Source organism: Chelonia mydas, chromosome 1 (assembly GCF_015237465.2).
Source record: "Chelonia mydas isolate rCheMyd1 chromosome 1, rCheMyd1.pri.v2, whole genome shotgun sequence".
Lineage (NCBI taxonomy): Eukaryota > Metazoa > Chordata > Testudines > Cheloniidae > Chelonia > Chelonia mydas.
In genome coordinates this window covers 209,989,946-210,000,427 of record NC_057849.1, presented here as the reverse complement: position 1 = coordinate 210,000,427, position 10,482 = coordinate 209,989,946, and the positions used below count along the sequence as shown (strand labels likewise).

Here is a 10,482-nt window from a genome sequence, read left to right as displayed (position 1 = left end):
TTGCTGGGCAAAGAGCAAATTTCCATCCTTAAAAAGAAAATACAATTTATGTTTCCTCTATCACAGTTACCCTTGTCTTCTCTCCCCAATTCCCTCTGCTTGACTGTTTCATCCACTTATTGTTTTTTTGTCTGTATTAAGTTTGTCATCTCTCTCATGTAGGAACTGTCTCTTATGGTGTACTTGTACAACATCTAATATAATAAAGGCCCATACCTGATTGGGACCTCTAGATGTTCCTTTATTAGAAGCATTAAGTTAAAACTGTAATAATAGATTTTCTGTTGTAGTTTGATTTTCAGTCAAGTGCTTCACAAACCATCTGGAGACTCACAAGCACTGACATAGTTGCTGGCATTTTGAAGCTGGCATGAGGATTCTTGTGCTATAGCAAATAGACTAATTGTTATTGTACCTGCATCACTTTCCTTTTATACACAAATCATGTTTGTTTGTTTTTCCCCCAGGGGAATTTTTCGGATTCTATACATCAAGTGCGTCTGCTATTGTAATTGATTGGCTGTTTCTTTGTCAGTAATGATTGAGCAGGATTCTTGCACAATGGATAAAATTCAGTGATAATGTGCAAGTGAGGCTTCTCCACACAGAGTTAGACTCCATTTATCACTCAGTTACTGATGTGCAGGTGTCATGAAATCTAAGATGGTGAAATCTACACGCTGAGAAGTACCAGAGATGGAACACGTTAAAGTGGGAGATTGACTAGTTTATCTTACAGCTTCTTAACAGATGACTACAGTGGTCACAGAAGAGAAAGAAAAACCAGCTGGTCTGCAGGGAGAAGACTGGCTGCTGGCCACCTCAGGCAGTAGACAGTGCTCAACCCTGCAGCCAGGTCCCCCATCCATCATGGTCAAGAACCAGTATGAGGTACTGACAACAGGAGGTGAGAAGCAGACCCCAATAGTTTAGGAAGAAAAAACACCTGCCCTTAAGGCCAAGAAACTCATGGCCAACACATGCAAGAGGAGGAGGCACTGGATGATGGTGACCAGGGACTCTCTTCTCATAGGAAAAGAGGCATCCATGTGCCGATCTGAGATGATGTTCTGGGAAATGTTCTGCCTTCCTGGAGCTCGTGTCCAAGATGTTACGGAAAGGTTGCCAAGGCTCATTCATCTTTCTGATCACTTCCCCATGCTGCTTCATCCACATGGGCACTAATGATACTGACAGGTATGACTCTGAGCAGATCAGCAGTGACTACAGGGATCTAGGAGAAAGGGTGAAGGAGTGAGGGGTGCAGGTTGTGTTCTTGTCCATCCTCCCTGTTGAGGGTAAGAGGACAGGGAGGGATGCATGAATCCTGGAGATAAATGAATGGCTGTGAAACTCAATGGGAAGGCTTCGACTTCCTTGACTATGGGATGCTGTTCCACAGAGAATGTCTCCTGGGAAGAGATGGGGTCCACCTGACCAAGAAGGGGACAAGCATCTTTGTACAGAAACTAGCCAACAAAGTGAGGAGGGCTTCAAACTAGGTTCAAAGGGGGCAGGTGACAAAAGCCCACAGGTAGGTATAAAAAAGGGTGACCTTAACATAAGGCTAAATATTTGGAAGGGGAGGGATGGAAAGTTACAATAGTATCATCATAGGAGCAATAAAAGGTAGAACAATGGGGGAATTGGATCAACATTTTAGATATCTGTACACAAATGTACATGAATGGATGTGCGAGGTTCTGTAGCCTACAATGTGCAGGAGGTCAGACGAGATGATCATGATGGTCCCTTCTGACCTTAAAGTCTGTGAGTCTATAAATGTAAGGAGTATGGGGAATAACCAATGAGAACAGGAAGTATTAGTATGTATTAGTATTATACCTAAATTGGCATCACAGAGACTTGGTGGGATAAATCTCATGACTGGAATATTGGTATAGAGGGTAACAGCTTGTTCAGGAAAGACAAGCAGGAAAAAAAAAGGAAAGAGGTGTCTCATTATACATCCAGAGTATATACATTGGTTCTGAGGTCCAGAAGAAGGTGAGAGGTAGATAAATTGAAAGTCTCTGGGTGAAGATAAAAGGGGAAAAACACAATAATCTCACAGTGGGGGTGTACTATAGACCACCAACTAAGGAAGAGAAGTAGAGAAGGCATTTCTAGAACAAATAACAGAAATAGCCAAAACAAATAATATGGTGGTAATGGGGAACCTTAACTACTCAGCATCCACTGGAAAAGTAATATGGCAAAACATAGACTGTCCTTGGAATGTATTAGGGACAACTTTTTATTTCAGAAGCTGGAAGCAGCCATTTTAGATTTGATTCTGACTAACAAGGAGGAACTAGTTGCAAATGTTACTGGCCCAGTGGATAGGAAGGATGCTATAGATTTTCTATATCTTGTTTTAGTAAGGCTTTTGACTCAGTCTCACAAGACAGTCTCATAAGCAAACTAGAGTAATGTGGTCTATATGAAATTAATATAGGTGGGTGCAAAACTGGCTGTAAGACAGTACTCACACAGGAGTTATCAATGGTTCACTGGCCTGGGTCTAGCATTATTCAATATTTTCATTAGTGAATTAGGTAATGGAGTGGAGAGTATGCTTCTAAATTTGTAGATGACTCCAAGCTGGGAAGGGTTGCAAAAATACTGGAGGACAGGATTAGAATTCAAATTGACCTTAACAAATTGGAGACCTAGACTGAAATCAGGAAGATGAGATTCAATAACGACAAGTGCATAGTACTACACTTAGGAAGGAAAAAAAAAATCAAATGTGCAAATCCAAAATGGAGAATAACTGACCGGGAAGTAGTACTGCTGAAAAGGATCTGGGGGGTTATAGTGGATCACAAATTGAATCAGAGTCAGCAGTGTGACACAGTTGCGAAAAAGGGTAATATCATTCTTGGACGTATTAACAGGAGTGTTGTATGTAGGACACAGGAAGTAACTGTGCTGATTTACTTAGCACTGGTGAGCCTTCAGCTGGAGTCCTGAGTCCATTTTGGGGGGCCACACTTTAAAAAAGGATGTGGACATACTGAAGAAAGTCCAGAGAAGAGCAAGAAAAATTATCAAAGGTTTAGAAAAGATTGAAAAGACTGGGCATGTTTAACCTAGAGAAAGGAAAACTGAGCGGGGACCTGATAACAGTCCTCAGATATGCTAAAGGCTGTTATAAGAAGGGTTGTGATCAACTGATTTCCATGTTCACTGAAGATAGGGCAAGAACTCATCAATTTAGTCTGCACTAAGGGAGATATAGGTTAGACATTAAGAAAAACTTTCCAACTCTAAGGATAGCTCTGGAATATGCTTCCAAGGGAGGTTGTGGAATCCCTGTCTTTGGAGGTTCTTAAGAGCAGGTTGGACAAATGCTTTTCAGGGGGGATGGTCTAAGTTTATTTGATCCAGCCTCAGTGCAGGTGGCTGGACTAAATGACCTCTCAAAGTCCCTTCCAGCTCTACATTTCTATGATTCTATTATTATTATTGTTCCCTCATGTTAACTATTTTTCTTGCTATACTCCTTTCCGGTTGCCTTTCAACATGTGAGTTAAACCAACTTCACCTCCTTTACATTTCCTCAGGACTCACTTCTGACTTTTGCAGTGAGTGCCAATGTTTGGTAAATAAGAATAAAAAGAACTGGAATCTAGTTAACGCAAAATGTCATAATCTGCTATTCATCAGTCTAGCAACAATGTTGGGGATTTAATTTGAAATGATTTCAGTCTAAAGTTACAGCACATACAAGAAAAAATGTTGCCCTTTTGAAGGCAATCTTTCCTGTTCAAAACCTTTGGCAGGTTTCTGTTCTTACCTGGGATAATTTCCTGAAACTGGTTCAGGTTTTCCTGCTGTCTACAGGGTATTTGGGAGATCTGAAAAACTGAAAGCCAAAGTAATATAACAATATGATGTACCCCTTAAAAGTAAATTGCAGCACAGTTTTACAGATCAATATATTGTGCCTTATAGGAACGCAAAGGGCCAAGTTCTACCCTCAGTTATGCCATAGGGCAGAATATCTGTTATATTGTAATAACAATATGTTATATGTAACATGTCAGATACTTTTTCTTTTTAAAAATAATCTTAAAAATTAACATTGTGAATTTAAAACCCCCATTAAAACCTGTGGGGTTGAAAATCTTGACTCTCTAAAGAGTCACAGAATATCGAATTGACAACATCCTGATTTCCAACATCTGGGTTGAACACTGGTAATGTTTTCAGTGACCACAAACAGAAAAATCCCATTTTCCAAGTTAAATCCAAAAAAATCTGATTCTTAGGAAGAAAGTGGTAAGTAAAAACCCCTGGAATCTTTGGAAGGAAGACAAGGAAGACCCTACACTGTGGATAGGAAATTCGATGAGAGTTTCAGCCCCTGGAGTTTCAGAGGAATTCTTACATCAGGGAATATGCATTGGCCCATGAGGCTGAAGTCAGTGGTTTAGACCCCAAATTCATTATTCTGCAGGGTTCCACGAGAAAGTTTGTGCTTCATATTGGTTCTGGAGGCCCTGTAACCCTTCCGGCTCTTGCGTGATGTGGCCAATTGGAGTTGTTATGCCAGAGGCCTGTCAACTCCAGTTGGCCCTGCAAATTCTGGCACTTTAATAAGTAAAAAGTACTTGTAACAATAAACATTTTAAAATAAAAAAAACTTTGTGACTAAAACTTTTGATGCTGTAAAGATGCAGAGAAAAACTGAATTAACTGCACAAGGGAGAGAAAACACTTTCAATTTCAACTCATGTTTTTTCCTCTGAATTCTTCCATCAGTGGGTGATGGCTGATAAAGAGGAATAAGAGAGTCAGTCCATCCTTTCTATCATTCAGGTGAAGAACAAAGCTCCCATTGTCTTCAATGTTGCAAGGCCTGGCCCAAAGAAATTGACAGGGCAATAATCATACATATGCTCACCTACTGTCCAGGAGTGCATAGAGGGGCAAAATTAATACAAAAACTGTGATTTCACTGGATTTGAACTAATTATGAACAAGGTGGGGTGCTGCCTTGCAAGGTGTTGGATCCTAAAGAGCAGTGCAATTTTGGTATAAGTGCAAGTAAGTGCTCTGAACTCAGTGGATCTTGTCCAGATGCATAGAGGAACTCTCCTTGTGCAATACCTTCATCAGGCATAGAATCACTGAAAGATCAGCACCTGGGCTCTGCTTGCCATGTCACCTGCATTCTGGGTCAATTTGTGACTTTCCTCTGTTTTCTAACTGTACAAAACACCAGTGAAATATGACTCCTTTTTGCAGGACCACAAGATTTCAGTATGTTTGGAATACCACAAACATTCACTATACAAGGCTTTTATGTTTTTGGTGGGGGATTTGTATATAGGTAATTACTTCAAACCATTATACTGAGTCTTAGTGTCTTCTCTGTAAATACTTACTCTGGGAACCTAAGACCCTTGCAGTCACCAGCGAAGCCAGGCAGAGGATCCCAAGAATCACTACAATGCACCACAGTGGAGGAGATGGAGACTCTAATAGAAGGACAAGAGACAAAGTCAGTCATAATGAGCCCTCATCCAGGGAACTGAGTCACGCTGGGATTAAACTTGATAGGTCCAGGATCCCAAAACCCAAACCCACACAACCAGAACAGAAAACAGGAATATAGCAATTGCCATAGAAGATGAGACCAAGGTCCACCTAATCTTGAATCAGGCATCCAAGAGGAGGCAGTGACAGAAGCTTCAGAGGAAGGGTCAAGAAATGCCCTAATGGACAATAATGCAGTACCATGCCATAGTGGAAGATATTTCTTGTCCTGAAGGCTTATGCCCTGCAGCATAATGCTGGATGTGGAAAAAGCCTAGCAGCATCAGAGTAGCCAATGACTGTTTTTGCAATAACTTCTAGCAGCCAGTGAGAGATTGGACCAGAGATCCATTTTCGTTTGCTGCCAATTTGGTGATCCCTGCGCCCTGCATGATCATTGTCTTCAGGAGGTACCCAGGCTTGTTATCAGCTTCCAGTTACATGACACGGCAAACACACTCGAGAAAAAAATAAGCGCATTCTGATTTGCCAGATATGACACCAGTGGCAGTGGAAAGTTAGTGGAAGCAGAGGTTTGGCATTGGACAGTAAAAAAACAATTGGATGTGCTCAGTCAGCAGTTTTGTATTCTACAGTACCTTTTCTCTCAGAACTTTTAGCTCTTCGTCTCCCCTGCTGCTTAGAAGGAACAGGAAATTCAATTTCTGAGTCAACTTCTGCTTGCTCCATGCTGGTGTGCAAAGATAGACAGTTTATATTCTGCCTTCGTGGCACAAGGTGGATGATAAGGTCCAATAAATAACTGACATGACTGAGATATGTATTTATCATAACAAGTGAAGGGCATCATGACCTGTTTTATGGCATAATAGGTTGAACTAAAAAAGCCAGTCTGAGCCTTAGCTAAATTAGAAGTAAAATTATAATTAGGCATTAATAATTTGTAACTTTAGGGAAAGATTTAAAATAACAAACAAACAATTTCAACTGCAGAGAGAAGATTCTCCAGACAAGTAAAGTATAGTTGAACTATGAAAAATGACTGTGGAAACATGGCTGCTTCCTATGCAGCATACATGATCCTCGCTGATATTAAAAATCTTAACTGTTAATCTTGAAGAATTATTAGTCCTCTGAGATATAAATAATCATGCCTTCACATATATATCAGGTAAATTGAGAATGTATAAGAAATGACATCCAAACATGTTTCTTTTGGCAAGAGAGGTTTCTTTGTTTCAAAACCCTGTATAATGACACTGATGTGGGAACTTAATTAGGAATGAAACTGTGCATTCCACCAGCTTCAATGAAAAGACCCAGACCCAACTCTTGATCTTACAACAAAGGGTAGAAGTGTATCTATTCTTTCTGTATTCTGTATAGTGCTGTGCTAATCTTTGATTGATTGAAAAATTCTAGTTGAGCATGTAATCTGACAATCTTGAACCACCAGTAACTCAGACACACAACACTTTGTACTTTAGTAATATCAAGATGTATCCCATCTTCTGCCTTCGCTTGTTAGTGAGGATCTCGTTAGACCTAGCATATCATGATGAAAACCACACACAATTAAAAATGCAGAACCATATGCTACAGCATCAACACTAAATAATTGATTGCAAATATATACATTATACAAAATAAACAAAAAATACAAGAGTTAAAGTTGTATATAAACTGATAATTTAGTGACTCCTTTTCTGATTTGGACAATGGAGGTAAACAATGTACAGTAATTATCAAAGTCCCAACAAGTGATGACATCTGTGCAGGTGTCTTGAGGTCCATGAGCTGGAGCAATGAAATAGGTGTAGTGATTACTTGATAATTGTCCTGTTCTGTTTATTCCCTCTAAAGCGCCTGCAACTAGCCGCTGTCAGGAAACAGGATGCTGGGCTAGATGGAGCATTGTTCTGATCCAGTGTGGCCGTTCTTATGAACTTTCTTCTGCATAAAAATCCTTAGCAGGAGGGAGATGGAGAGAGAAATAAATAGTCTGACTCACCTGTTAGAGCATCAGTGGGAGCTGAGAAGCAATGATTCACTCTGTAATATTCTGGCTGAAATCACACAGGAAGTTCTCATGTTAACAGTGCACTGCCCCTGCACAAAGCACTCTGAGCAATTGAACTTTCATTTTGATGGGTTTAAGTGAAAATAATGAGGCCGAAAGTGTTATTTTCAAAGTCTGCTATTTAGGACAATCAAATACTTGAATCACTATTTTAAGCATCTGTGTGTCAGAAGCAAAACAGACAAAAATGCAAAAATTCTTGGTTTTCAGCTGAAAATATTTGGGGTTTTGTTGTTAGGTTTTCTGATGAAAAATCAAATTTTTTCAACCTTTGCATGTTCTCTAAATCAGAGAGTGGACTAGATGATACATATGAGGGAAGGGAAGAGAAGGAGACTTCGCCGATTGGAAGGCATGAGATGCACTGTCCTAGGGATGGGGGTTCCATGACCACCACTCCCAAGAGAAGGAGGTGGGTGGTGGTGGTCGGGAACTCCCTCCTAAGGGGGACTGAGTCATCTATCTGCCATCCCAAATGGGAAAACCGAGAAGTGTGCTGCTTGCCAAGAGCTAGACTTCACGATGTGATGGAGAGACTGCCGAGACGCATCAAGCCCTCGGATCGCTACCCCTTCCTGCTTCTCCACGTGGGCACCAATGATACTGCCAAGAATGGCCTTAAGCAGATCACTGCAGACTACGTGGCTCTGGGAAGAAGGATAAAGGAGTTTGAGGCGCAAGTGGTGTTCTCGTCCATCCTCCCCATGGAAGGAAAAGGCCCAGTTAGAGACCGTGGAATTATGGAAGTCAACGAATGGCTATGCTTGTGGTGTCAGAGAGAAGGCTTAGGATTCCATGATCATGGTGTTCCAAGAAGAAGGATTGCTATGCAGCGACGGGCTCCACCTAACGAAGAGAGGGAAGAGCATCTTCGCAAGCAGGCTGGCTCACCTAGTGAGGAGGGCTTTAAACTAGGTTCTCCGGGGCAAGGAGACCAAAGCACTGAAGTAAGTGGGGAAGTGGGATAACAGGAGGAAGCATGAGCAGGAGAGTGCAAGAGGGGAGGACTCCTGCCTCATACTGAGAAAGCAGGACGATCAGCAAGTTATCTAAAGTGCCTATACACAAATGCAAGAAGCCTGGGAAACAAGCAGGGAGACAAGCGGGGGGAGGGATAGCTCAGTGGTTTGAGCATTGGCCTGCTAAACCCAGGCTTGTGCGTTCAATCCTTGAGGGGGCCATTTAGGGATCTGGGGCAAAAATTGGGAATTGGTCCTGCTTTGAGCAGGGGGTTGGACTAGATGACCTCCTTAGGTCCCTTTCAACCCTGATATTCTATGATTCTATGAACTGGGAGTCCTGGCACAGTCAAGGAATTATGATGTGATTGGAATAACAGATATTTGGTGAGATAACTTACATGACTGGAGTACTGTCATGGATGGATATAAACTGTTCAGGAAGGACAGGTAGGGCAGAAAAGGTGGGGGAGTTGAATTGTACGAAAGAGAGCAGTATGACTGCTTAGATCTCCCCTATGAAACTGCAGAAAAACCTGGAAGTCACTGAATTAAGTTTAGAAGTGTGAGCAACAAGGGTGATGTCATGGTGGGAGTCTGCTATAGACCACCGGACCAGAGGGATGAGGTGGATGAGGCTTTCTTCAGGCAACTAACAGAAGTTACTAGATCACAGGCCCTGGTTCTCATGGGGGACTTCAATCACCCTAATATCTGCTGGGAGAGCAATACAGTGGTGCACAGACAATCCAGGAAGTTTTTGGAAAGTGTAGGGGGCAATTTCCTGGTGCAAGTCCTGGAGGAACCAACTAGGGGCAGAGCTCTTCCTGACCTGCTGCTCACAAACAGGGAAGAATAGTAGGGGAAGCAAAAGTGAATGGGAACCTGGGAGGCAGTGACCATGAGATGGTCGAGTTTAGGATCCTGACACAGGGAAGAAAGGAGAGCAGAAGGATATGGACCCTGGACTTCAGAAAAGCAGACTTTGATTCCCTCAGGAAACTGAATGGCAGGATCCCCTTGGAGAATAACATGAGGGGGAAAGGAGTCCAGGAGAGTTGGCTGTATTTTAAAGAATCTTTATTGAGGTTGCAGCAACAAACCATCCCAATGTGTAGAAAGAATAGTAAATATGGCAGGCGACCAGCTTGGCTTCACAGTGAAATCCTTGCTGATCTTGAACACAAAAAAGAAGCTTACAAAAAGTAGAAGCTTGGACAAATGACCAGGGGGGAGTATAAAAATATTGCTCAGGCATGCAGGAGTGAAATCAAGAAGGCCAAATCACACTTGGAGTTGCAGCTAGCAAGCGATGTTAAGAGTAACAAGAAGGGCTTCTACAGGTATGTTAGCAACAAGAAGATGGTCAGGGAAAGTGGGGGCTCCTTACTGAATGGGGTAGGCAACCTAGTGACAGAGGATGTGGGAAAAGCTAATATACTCAGTGCTTTTTTTGCGTCTCTTTTCATGAACAAGGTCAGCTCCCAGACCACTGCACTGGGCAGCAAAATATGGGGAGGAGGTGACCAGCCCTCTGTGGAGAAAGAAGTGGTTCGGGACTATTTAGAAAAGCTGGATGAGCACAAGTCCATGGGGCTCAATGCACTGCATCTGAGGGTGCTAAAGGAGTTGGCAGATGTGATTGAAGAGCCATTGGCCATTATCTTTGAAAACTCATGGCAACTGGGGGAGGTCCCAGATGACTGGGAAAAGGCTACTGTAGTGCCCATCTTTAAAAAAGGGAAGAAGGAGGATCTGGGGAACTACAGGCCGGTCAGCCTCACCTCAGTCCCTGGAAAAATCACGGAGCAGGTCCTCAAGGAATCAATTTTTAAGCACTTAGAGGAGAGGAAAGTGATCAGGAACAGTCAGCATGGATTCACCAAGCGCAAGTCATGCCTGACTAATCTAATTGCCTTCTGTGATGAGATAACT

General features: G+C 42.1%; 1 long non-coding RNA gene across 1 annotated transcript; it reads right to left on the bottom strand.

Moving 5' to 3' along the window:
- Positions 1–3,802: 3,802 nt before the first annotated feature.
- On the bottom strand, positions 3,803–6,499 carry LOC119567325. Its single transcript, XR_005227298.2, has 3 exons — positions 6,147–6,499; positions 5,397–5,489; positions 3,803–3,871 (listed from the first exon to the last, which is right to left on the bottom strand). It is a non-coding gene; the product is annotated as an uncharacterized LOC119567325 (long non-coding RNA).
- Between the last annotated feature and the right edge of the window lie 3,983 nt (positions 6,500–10,482).